This window comes from Gymnodraco acuticeps, unplaced genomic scaffold, assembly GCF_902827175.1.
Source record: "Gymnodraco acuticeps unplaced genomic scaffold, fGymAcu1.1, whole genome shotgun sequence".
In the NCBI taxonomy this organism is placed as follows: domain Eukaryota; kingdom Metazoa; phylum Chordata; class Actinopteri; order Perciformes; family Bathydraconidae; genus Gymnodraco; species Gymnodraco acuticeps.
This window is the reverse complement of record NW_022990313.1, coordinates 1,232,014-1,243,371: the sequence shown is the minus strand read 5'-3', so window position 1 is coordinate 1,243,371 and position 11,358 is coordinate 1,232,014. Positions and strand designations below refer to the sequence as shown.

The window sequence follows — 11,358 nt, the reverse complement described above, 5'->3', positions numbered from 1 at the left end:
GGCGGCGACCGTTCCTGGTCAGACTGCGGGTCCCTCCCAGCTCCGCGGTGCTGCAAGCCGTCACTGCGGTGCTGCCGGAGAGACCTTCCGCTACGGGCGGGCCGTGCCTGGGTGAGACTGCGGGTGCAACCTCAAGCTCCGCGGAGCTGGCTTGTCCATGTACCGGGCATTACTTCACCGCGACTCGCTCTTTTGGCGGGGAAACAGCTGGAGTGTAAATGTGTCTGGCGGCTATGTCTGTGGGCGTTACAATTTGCCGCAACGGGGAGTGGCGGGGTCGTCAGGTTCCAACGTGAGGTGTAGATGTAACGTTCTTGCCGTCTGAAGTCACTGTTGATAATTATACAATCAGTATTTTAATTGTTTACAAATGCACACAATTGTTACAGGAGCACACACTATTTATATCCTATTTATGTTGCTCTCAAAGTGCATCAATTAATGGATTTCAATTTTCAAATATATCTCCTGAAATTGTCAACAAAAACAAAAAATCCCAAACAATGTGTGACAGTTGAATCATGTATTACACAGTAATAGTAGTCTATTACCTTTTAATAGTTTATTTTACAATAATCATATGGAGATACCAACTGAAATGGTTGTTTCACTCCTGCATATGTTTTAAAGTGCATTTGGTGAAACTTGATTTAAATTAGCATAGTTTAAAAAGCTACCTGATATTAGTCTACATTTAAAAAAGTATAGTGTTTACATTCAATGTAACCATAATCTGTTATAATAGTGAATATGTTGATTGGCATACTCAGTTGAATATATGTATTTGATGGTTGTAATATCCAGGTCTTTGTGATTTAAAGGCTATGCCATATTAACAAAAATTGGTGTTATTTGTCATGTTTGCAATCTTTGCTATAATCGATTAAATGTCTGTTTTTGTTAGCAATATCTGCTTTCAAATGTTTTATTCTTCCCCATTCAGGCTTTAACAGATGGTGGCAACTCCACACATTCCATGATCACAGCAGTAAAAGGTATTTTTACACACTACACCAGGGGTGGCCAACCTTTTTTGAACCGAGAGCTACTTTTAAAGTTGCCAGTCTGCCGAGATCTACCAGTCCAAATAGAGAGGCGTAGCCATTACTGACAGCCTACTACCAGGTAAATACACTTCATCTACTTGTATAAAACTGACCTTCGTACGATTAATACTTCATAGAATACTGCAGATCCTTTATCTTACCTCTTTCTAATCTACACACATACAAGTATTTAACTGAAGTTACATAACAGTGTTGTTGATACAGAGTTGGAGTTTATTCACACGTCACTACAGTGGGTATGTTTTCAAGAAACATTGAACAGTGCTGCCACATATGACACAGGGAAACAAGAAAATACTCTGAACCCTTTCTTTGCCATTATATAAAAATAGTGTTGCAACAAAAGTATAAATGAGACTTACTAATTAGACAACTCAGATCTGAAGCTACACAGGAATCTGCTGCCAAAGTGCAATAAAAAAAGACAAAATTAATAGAATCAAACCTTTTTTTGTTGCATTTTAGTAGAGTATAAAAAGAAATGCCTTTAAAATAGGATGCAAGCAACACTAGTTTCTTAACCTGAATTGATGATAGACTATAATCAATTTAAGTTTGCATTCTTATACCATTTTGTACATAATTATAATGAATAAGTTCTAACAAACTAGGAGGGAATTCCGTCTCGTAGCGTTTGTGCACTGTTTTGAAATGCCGCTCCTAAATTACTCTTCTTCGATAAAGCCACCACGCTCGCATTGCAGATGAGACAGATGGACTTTGAATTGGAATAGATACAAAAATAATCATCCTCCCACTCGGAGTGAAAATGATATATGTTTTGCTTCTGCCATAATTGCGGTCTTGTGTGTGTGCGGACTGTCACTCCTGTTGACATGGACAACGTTAGCGAACTAGTGCACACTGCCCACTGCTCACCAGCCACGCCCCGACACATGGGGTCACGCCGGCCAATCACAAAGCTTTGATGCGTTCAAGTGCGTTATTCTGGCACAGGAAGATTATGTAACAGGACATTAACGATAAAACAGAATATTGTTGTTCTATTTTTAGACACATCTCGCGATCGACTGGGAATCTCGCGATCGACTGGGAATCTCGCGATCGACTGGGAATCTCGCGATCGACTGGGAATCTCCCCGCGATCGACCGGTCGATCGCGATCGACTGGTTGGGCACCCCTGCACTACACAATTCCTCTCTGATCGTTTGTATTTTTTCTATGAGCAGCGGCGTAAAAGCTTTAATTTAAAGGGCCCATGTCATGCTTTTCTGGTTCTTACCCGTCCCCTTGTGTGTTATGAAGGTTTTTCTGCATGTAAACGGTCTGCAGAGTCACAAACCCTCAAAGTACACCCTGTAGCAAGTAAAACTCTAACGCAGAAAATACCTCCCCAAAACGCCTCGTTGGAGTTTTCCAATTTTTTCTTCCTGGCCGTTATGACGTGTGAACACCCAGAGCCTTGACGTGCATAGAGCTCCGTGAGCGCTGACAGACGAGTTGGAATCTCACAGCGTTTATCAACCTTTTTCTTACTCAATATCAAGCCACACTTAATGTTTTTACTTCGGCTGTGAGTGTTTGTGTGTGCTCAGGATGAGTTTGGCGGTGTTTAGGTGTGTATCGCCAATCAGAAAACCACACCGCCACGGAGCACACACTGCAGCTCAGACTGCAGCTGGGAGCTTCTCAACGTCCCGACCAATCAGAGCACATTGATAAATCAAAACAATATTATATTAATTATAGAGGCCTGAAATCTCAGCATACAATATTATATTGTTGTGGGCTAGACGTGTACCCTGCCTTTCTATCTAAGCTATAGTGGTTGCCTGCTTGCAAAATTGTTATGATTTAAACTAATGTCTTCCTAATGTGCTGGTTTTCCATCTCCTAACCCACCCCCTTCTCTACTTTTTCAGGTATTTGCCAAATTTAATCGGATTACCAGTCGGAACCTCGAGGCAGACTTCTTTGAGGCTCTGGACCAGCACACCCCACGTTTAATCCAACTGTTCAAGTCAAAAAAGGATCGGTGGGACAGAAACTGCAGAGCATCAACTGGGTGGTAAGCAGTGGCTGCGCCAGAGATTTTCTCTAGGGGGTGCTGTGGGTAGCTTGACGTTTCATAGAGGGTGCTCAACATTAAGGGTTTCCCATTAATGCACCAGCGCTACAGTTGAATTTTCTACTGCAACACTCCCCACACGCACACACAGTGTACCCGCTACAATGAAGGCTCGATAATCAGCTCACGGCGTAAAGTGCTATTTTTACAAGTGGGGGGTGGACCTCACCTCCTCTAGGGGGGTCCTCACCTCCTCTAGTGGGGTCCGGGGGCATGTTTCCCCCGGGAAGATTTATTTTAAATATTGAAGTTAAAAGCATCAATCTGGTGCACTTGGAGAGCAACATTAAGAGATCTGTGGATACATCTCTCAACACCCATGAAACAGAACTATAAACAGATGTCTATGTCTTTATAGATATTTTACAAATCACTCCCCTTTTAAAAACCAACCGTTTGAGACCCACTGAGATAACTAGACTACAGTGAACTATCTAAACACTGAGAGAGTCCTTTACTTCACCTGAGCTGAGGTTATCTGAGACTCTCAGTCTGACAGGAGAGGAGTTCTCCTCCACCTTTGTTGTTGAAAAAGCTCCTTATATCCGTTAGCTTGGCTAGCTAGCACCAGATGCTAACCACAACGATCTCCGGTAGATAGTAGATACCCACCGGTGCGCGAGCTCTCTCTCTCTCATTCACGCACGCACACAAAAGGAACACACACGCGCGCCGCACACACACACACACACCACAATACACACACACACACACCACACACACACTACCACACACACACCACACACCCCTACACCACCACACACCCACCACACCCCAGAAGTAAGCTACTGTACTCCGAAGCATATTATGTGCAGAATCCCTCTCGCTTTCAGGTGGTTTTGATTGAGTATCCACCACGTGGACGTTTAATGACTAAAAAACGATCAATTTTTCACTTTGGCTGTTAGCAAATAATTTGGCGCTCTAGCTAACAGGAAGTCACTCAAGTGTCACAAAGTAATTTAGCCTATGGATAGGTCAAAAATCTAATGGGTGCTGGGCCATTGGCCTAATCATATCACCTGTGTTGACTTTATGTTTTTGGACAAACATTTTGTTTGTTTCACATTTGCATTGATGTAATCAATAATTTTTCTTATTTTATAAAAAAAAAAAACATATTTCTTGGGGGGTGCTTAGGGGGTGCTTTGGAAATCCTGGGGGGTGCTTCCCCTCGTGCTGATAGATTGAATTTAATAGCATACTAATTGGTTTTATTAGACGGTCAATATGTGTCTTTATAAAGTTGGTGTCTAAACCATCTGCAATTCCTAGCCTTAGAATCTCTAAGATTATATGTTTTAACCTCCACCTCTGTGATTTCCTCCAGGGTCAAAAACTGGATGTGTATCCACAGTCGGCTATGGGAGACCTCAGATGGCGGGAAGAGCTTTGTGATGTCCAGAGCACTATTTATGCAAATACTCATTTAGAGACGTGGCCAACACTGCAAGGTCTTTTATCAGGGCATCATTCTAGAGCTTTATTTTCCTGTTTCTTATGTTTACCTATTAGTTTATTTAGGATTTGCCAAACGTTTTTTTACTGTTACCTTTCGCACCTTCTATTATATTAATGAAAACGTTGCCTTTGGGCCTGTCTTGTTGTTTGAGTTACCTTGTTACGAGCATGAGTGATTTCTGTCTCATGCGGCTTTCACACCAGCGCTTTTCCCTTTCTAGCTCCGAGCGGGAGCTTTTCTGGTTCAGCTCCGGTTTCCCTTTTCTGCTCCCGCTCTGTTCACACCGCCCAGAGCTGCCGCTGCTGCGTCATGACGTCACCGTTTACGTGCCTGCTTCATAAAATCCAAACCGCGCGGAAATCCCTCACATCGACAACAACAACAATGGCCGATTGTATTGAAGCGCTGTTCGCTTTGGTTATCCTCTTACGAAACTAAATGGAAGGCATCGGAACGACTTTACAAGGGACGACTTTACTTGGAACTTTACAAACATCACATGCGAAATGCAAGACTTCTTTGTGGTCTTCAGCATCTACTTCAACCCGCCTCGACGTAAGCGACGCCGCCTCTTAGCTCCGAAGCTCTTACCTCCAGACCGACCATTTTTTGGAGCTGGAAGTGAACCAGATTCCGGAGCTAAGAGGCGGTGTGAACAGGAAAAACCGGTACTTTTCAGGGTCCAGCTCCGAGCCGGAGCTGAAAACGCGTTGGTGTGAAAGGGGCATCAGTGGATAGTCCGGATTTCAAGCTCTGCTTTAATAGTTGGTCTCTGGATTTCATTCATTCCTGCACTGTAGATTTAGCCAGGGAAGATGATGTTCCTTCCTGTCCCTAAAGCACCCTCTCCTTGCAGCTGACTGTTTAATATGGCAATTGGCAATTTGACTCATACAATAACCCACCTTCGAGTGATGCTCTAGTTTTCTCATGTTTGTTTGTTTTCCCTCTGCTTGCGCGGACTGAAACTGTCTTTTCACCGGCATCTATTCACCTGCACTAGTGGCTGTATGAAAGCCGTGATTGGTCAGATGTCGATTCATTGCACGTTGCGCGGGGTGCCATAGATGTATAATAAGAACTGGATACAGCGTGGGAGGCGGGGCCTCATTAATTCTTATGAGAGTTGCTCATTAGCGCATGATGATAAAATGGCTCAACTTTTGAGAGAGCGAAACGTCACAGATTACCCGGCATGCCTGAGAAGTAACCGTATGTGCAACTTTAACCAAAATGCTCGTTCACATCAAGCACGTCAATTTGCGTACACGTAACAGCACCGCGCGTTCATGACAGCATGGTAATGATTTGTTATTATGATGGATTTGATATTAACGAGCGGCAGTTAGCAGCTAGCGGCTAGCTAGTCATTATGCTAATGTGCACAGGATTTTTTAGGATTTAGTGATATCCAAGCAACAGAGCTTCATTTAGCATGAAAGAATGATTGCAGTATGTATATATATATATATATTTATAGTTAATATTACTTATTATTATAAGTATATATATATATATATATATATATATATATATACTTATAATAATAAGTAATATTAACTTTATTTAATACAACATTTACGGTACAAGATTTAATCATACAGCCCATGTAGTATGATAATGAATTACAGCAAACATGTGCAATATATCCATTATTGCAGCTCCGTGGGATGGCAGAGAGACGATATGGGTCCGTTCTTATTGTGCATCCATGGGTAAAGATAAACGCAACTCACATTGGTTTCTCAAACAGCATCTCTGTAAACTACGTGTATTCACTGAATTTCACTCTCTGCCTTTAACGGCTCGTTGTAGCCCCAATAGCTCCAGCCCCCACCCTTCCTGTGAGCACAGTGTGCTCTAATTGGTCGGGACACGTAACATGAACGTGCCGGGCAGCGCGGTCCCGTGGGTTAGATGCACGTTCATAATGCAGAGGGAAATAACTCTCAGAATAACGTTATTAGCACATTATTACAACTTGAGGAACGAATGTTTTTAATAAGGGCTATACAAGTGTTCATACTGGGTGGTTTATTTAGTTTAAAAAAAATTATCCAACGATTTACAGACCACTCTTTCCCCATGTAAGTCAATGGGAAAAAGTGTTTCCGGGCCTGGCAACCAAACGGAAGTGTAGTACCGCTGTTTGGCCAGCACGAATATTTTCATCTGAGTCCGGCGCACTTCCTGGGGGCTTGGGCTAACAGCGTGCTACGCTAACGGCATGCTAAGCTAAGGCGTGTGTGATGGAGTTTTCATTGATAATACACTTGTACACTCACCTGTGAGCAGGCAGTTGAAGCCTCCTGCACGTCCACAGACACATACCAGGAGTCTCCGGACATGTTTTAGTTCACCTGAGTGTTTATTTTAAAGATCAAAACTCACTTTTTAAGGTTTTAAATGAGAAACATATGTTTCCAGCTGAAGTGTTGCCACGTTACTCCAAGGCTGCGTTCAGGAGAGTCGGACATCTCGGTACTTTTAAAACCTCCGGTAAGCAGAGGCAAAGCATTAAAGTCATTAAAATGGAAAGATATTCAGCTGATAGTTACTACGATGTTAATTAATAACTCATGGTATTGTAACGGACAAGTTATAATGTTGATGTTTGATGTGTTTGTTGTTCAGAGTTTCTTTGGCATTTTACAGAGTGTCAGTGAACGTGCCACTGTTTTGTATGGACGGTTCTTGTGACCTGTAGCTGTGGGATATCCAAGCAACAGAGCTTAATTTAGCATGAAAGAATGATTGCACTGTATATATAACGCAACTCACATTGGTTTCTCAAACAGCATCTCTGTAAACTACGTGTATTGTATTCACTGAATTTCACTCTCTGCCTTTAAACGGCTCGTTGTAGCTCCAATAGCTCCAGCCCCACCAGCACAGTGTGCTCTGATTGGTCGGGACATGTAACATGAACGTGCCGGGCGGCGCGTTCATAATGCAGAGGGAAATAACTCTCAGAATAACGTTATTAGCACATTATTACAAACCGGCGCACTTCCTGGGGGCTTGCGGGGTGCGCGGAGAACTGAGCGGAGAACTGCGCACAGCAGCTGAGGCCCTCAGGGCGAGACCCCCTGCGCAAGGCCGGGCCCCATGCAGCCAGCGTGATTGGCCTGTAGGGAGGGGCAGCCCTAGGGCCTAATTATAACGCCGTGCTTAGGATTCACGTGGGAAGGTTGCTTACGTAGTAGAAATCCAAAAAATAGATACAGAAATGTTCCGACATTTTCCGATTCACCAAATATTGCGCACCGGCGAGGAAAGTGCGTACAGCACTTCCTACGCCGGTTTCCCTTTATAAATCACAACCGACTCGAAATGCGGTGCAGCTTTTGCGCAGGAAATGTCAACAGAACAGCTAAAAAAGACATCTCATACCGTGTCAGATTTTGGTTATTTTGGGGAGGTGGAGATAAATCATATTGTTTGGTGGATGCAGTTTGAACCAGAGTAGCAGCATGAAGGACGGATCGTCACCAAAATAAATAAATAAATGGCCCGAAAATAGGTTAATGACAAAACAATACACATAGCCTTCCTCAGGCAGTGTGTTTGTACCGGGGACAGGAGACCCCCCCTTGATGAGAAACTGTAAGAAGTGAACGGGGAATCCCCCCGGAGTGGAGTCATGACGACTGGATCTGAATTATGTTTTGTATTTGGTGGTTTGTGTTCCAGCTGTCGATCAGCTGTGCGCCTGTGCGTCTCAACCCCCCCCCCCAGCAACCCTATATCCACCAGTTAAAGGAAATACAACTAATGTGTTGTGTTATATTAGCTGTGGCAAAACGGCATAAAACACGATTAAACATGATAGTATATAAAACCATGCTCGTATCTACAACCTATAGAAATGCAAAACGGCGTCAGTTTAGACGTAATTATGTCCTTCTGCTTAACGCATCATTTATGAGAAAACATTTCATAACATTAACACAACATATTCGAGGTGGTTTTCAATAACATATCCGTATTTATTTATTTCTCCAAGTTATGTTAAATGTGCACTGAGGAGTCGCAAACAGGCGTTTGTTTAAATCATTTTAAGATTGGCTTTAATCAATGTTTGAAAATGAATTCTTCATATATGATAAATGAGAGGGTAACATTTTATTTATGGTATTATTTCCACATATTTCTCTCCATTTTTCCTTCTGCCAACGGTGTCGCAGTTTCTCGTTTTTGTGCTTAGTGCGTACGCATGGGTTAGAGTTTGCGTGGAGGACCGCACATTTTCCCGTCAAGTTAGTATTTTATAAATCGCAAACATTGCGTAGAAACTGGCGTCGCCAATATCCCTTTATAAATGAGGCCCCTGGTCACAGGAATTCAGCAGGAGTTTTACCTGGTCATAGAAATCCACCTTAGCGGTGGGTTGTCGATACAGGCAAATCATGGTGAGGGACATTTCCTCAGTGTGATTTCCACACCAACACAATCAAACTCAATATTAGCTGGGAGTGCAATCTCCCTACAAGTATGGATGGGTACCGAGCCCCGGTATTAAACGGGCCCCGGGTCTGAATTATTAAAGACCGTGGTACCGTTAAGCTCCAACGTTATCGGTCTTTTATCAGTACTGGAGACATGTAAAAAATATATGTCGTATGTATTATTGCTACACAAACATTATATTGCAGTATTAGTGTCGCCAACTCCGTTTCTAATACGCAAAAAAGACTGCAAAATGCATCTATGATTATTTTTAGAATTTTCAATCTTTCCAATCCCAGTCGGGAGATATCTCTCTCTCTCTCTCTCTCTCCCCCCGCCTGCTTGGGAGGGGGCGGGGCAGTTTACACACACGCAGCTGCTACATGCAGCAACCACACACACACACACACGGAGGAGATGGCGGAGAGAACGCGCTCCGAGGTGTGGTTAAACTTTACCCGTCTCGATGTACACAATCCTCGTTACCAAAAGTGCTATAAGAGTTTAGCATGTAAGGGCGGGAACACGTGGACCCGTAGTCCTCCGGTGGTGTGGGTAGAGGTCCTGCTGCTAGGCCGGCAGCCGGCGGCGCAAAACCGCAGAGACCCGCCGGTGGTGCTAGCTGCTCAGCTAGCCAGCCTCTTCGGAAGCCTACTGATGGCGTGCGGAGCTCAGCGGCTGGGCCGCCAGCTGTCAGGTTGATGGGAATGACGCCGGGACCCGGGTGGATATCTCCCGAGAGCAAGAGACACAGCAGAGCCAATAGCCCAATATTCTCTTCTTTTCGTTTTAAACCCTTTTTTTTGTTTGAGGGAGTCTGCCAGGAGTGCCAGATGAATGAACTGTAGATAATATGTCGACCATGGCCGAAGTGCTTGATATTCAACGATGTTGCTGGTGCAGACAATGATGTATCCTCAACATGTTGTTTTACCATGGGGGCAGGATGAGTGGTGTAGCTACACAGAGGTTTGAGATTTAGGACAATCATGCAGAGATAGATTGCTGCCACTGCGCCAGAACTGCCTCCCGCCAACTTGGGAAATGGGCGTGTCCCCCCGGTGTGTCTGCGAACTCACGCAGCGTCAGAAAATAAAACCCTCTCTCTTTTCCTCCATACCCAAATCTCTAAAAACGGGGGCTACAACGGAGCTGATCCAGATTTGCGTCCGATATGATGTAATATTGGAAATGTAGGCTGGCTTTATACCCACGGTCCTATCAGAAATGTTGCTATCAGAAACAATGCCCGACTGTTTTGGACGTAATATGGTCGGTGTTTACATTAGCATCGCTAACACTCAGAGCTAACCTGTACTGGAGAGCATGTGTGTGAAGAAGCAGGAAATAAAAAGTAACTCACCTTGTGGTATAACCGGCAAGAGAGAAAGCCTTTGAGCTCCATACTGTTTCAGAAATAATCCATGATAATCCATGATATGGCGTTTCATCATCTGAGACCTATGCTATTGCCTAGAAATAGCATGCTAGGTGACCTTTAATGTAAGGCAGGTTCTCCAGCAGAGGACACATTTTTTTTATACAGGCAATGAGTAATTGTAACATATTACATTCTGAAAGTAACCTTCCCAACCCTGCCTGCTGCACTACAGTGTTTTTCCACAACCCCGCCCCCATGTCACCCCACCATCCAGCCACTCCCACCAAATCAGCTCACCTGGGGTCCCAGCTGCATCTCATCCTCAATCAGGCCAGTATTTAAACCCCTCATGCGCTCACACTCACTGCAAAAATCAGATAGAATTAGCAGTACCTACCAGTAGAGCAGAAGTGAACAGATCTGAGACTCTCAGTCTGACAGGAGAGAGTTCTCCCTCCACCTTGTTGTTGAAAAAGCTCCTTATATCCGTTAGCTTGGCTAGCTAGCACCAGATGCTAACCACAACGATCTCCGGTAGATAGTAGATACCCACCGGTGCGCGAGCGCTCTCTCTCTCTCTCTCTCTCTCTCACACACACACACACACACACACACACACACACACGTAAGCAAGCTACTGTACTCACGAAGCATATTATGTGCAGAATCCCTCTCGCTTTCAGGTGGTTTTGATTGAGTATCCACACGTGGACGTTTAAGGACTAAAAAACGATAAATTTTTCACTTTGCTGTTAGCAAATAATTTGGCGCTCTAGCTAACAGGAAGTCACTCAAGTGTCACAAAGTAATTTAGCCTATGGATAGGTCAAAAATCTAATGGGTGCTGGCCATTGGCCTAATCATATCACCTGTGTTGACTTTATGTTTTTGGACAAACATTTATTTGTT

At 43.8% G+C, this 11,358-nt stretch overlaps 1 pseudogene; it reads left to right on the top strand.

Annotated features, from left to right (window-relative positions):
- Window positions 1–9,770, top strand: part of LOC117550454 — a 19,657-nt pseudogene extending 9,887 nt beyond the window's left edge.
- Window positions 9,771–11,358: the final 1,588 nt, after the last annotated feature.